General features: G+C 54.1%; 1 protein-coding gene across 1 annotated transcript in view; it reads right to left on the bottom strand.

Annotated features, from left to right (window-relative positions):
* The window catches only part of OTUD3 (OTU deubiquitinase 3), a 6,835-nt gene extending 6,249 nt beyond the window's left edge, over positions 1-586 (bottom strand). Inside the window, exon 1 of the mRNA XM_009995762.1 lies at positions 546-586. The gene's annotated coding sequence lies outside the window, so the exon portion shown is untranslated. The remainder of the gene's footprint in view (positions 1-545) is intronic.
* Between the last annotated feature and the right edge of the window lie 26 nt (positions 587-612).

Below are 612 nucleotides of genomic sequence, written 5' to 3'. Positions count from 1 at the left end.
CAGTGAGTTCAACCAGGGATATATGTGGGAAGCAGCAGTTTTTCCCCCTGCTTTGCTGAAATTAGAACAATTGCTGGTTTTGGGTGAATATGGCATCAGCTCCAACAGGATAAGTGGTGGTAAGAACGCCAGGGCAAAATGTCTTAAACTGACACTAAGAAAAATGACATATTGTAAGGACAACCCCAATCATCTGCTAAGCAATTTCTCAGCAGACATGTCTAATGCTCCTTTCACCCAATACTTATGGACATTTCTATGCTGCACTTAGCAGGCCCACAGGCCCAGGACTAGCAGAGCCCTCACAGCAGCAAGAGACAGGCCAAGGGAGCCATCAGCCCCAGGAAACAGCCCCACAAAGTCAGAGAGCAGAGCACCCAGATCCGTGTGGGATGCAGCAGGGAAGTTCTCATTCCTGCGGAGCACTGGTCCCACTCAACCCCGAGAGGAAAGCCCTTAGCCCTCGGGGGCAAGACAAATCCCTCAGCACCCGAGTCCAGAAGGTCGGTGGAAACGTCGGCCACCAGCGTGGTCGCGGCTCTCACCCATCGCCTGGCACCTCCCGCAGCTTGAGACCAAGAGCTCGGAGCTGCCTGGCAAGGCCCCCTTCCC

This window comes from Chaetura pelagica, unplaced genomic scaffold (assembly GCF_000747805.2).
Source record: "Chaetura pelagica isolate M959 unplaced genomic scaffold, ChaPel_1.0 scaffold234, whole genome shotgun sequence".
NCBI lineage: Eukaryota > Metazoa > Chordata > Aves > Apodiformes > Apodidae > Chaetura > Chaetura pelagica.
Note: the sequence above shows the minus strand (reverse complement) of the source record. Positions and strands in the feature narration are given on the sequence as shown.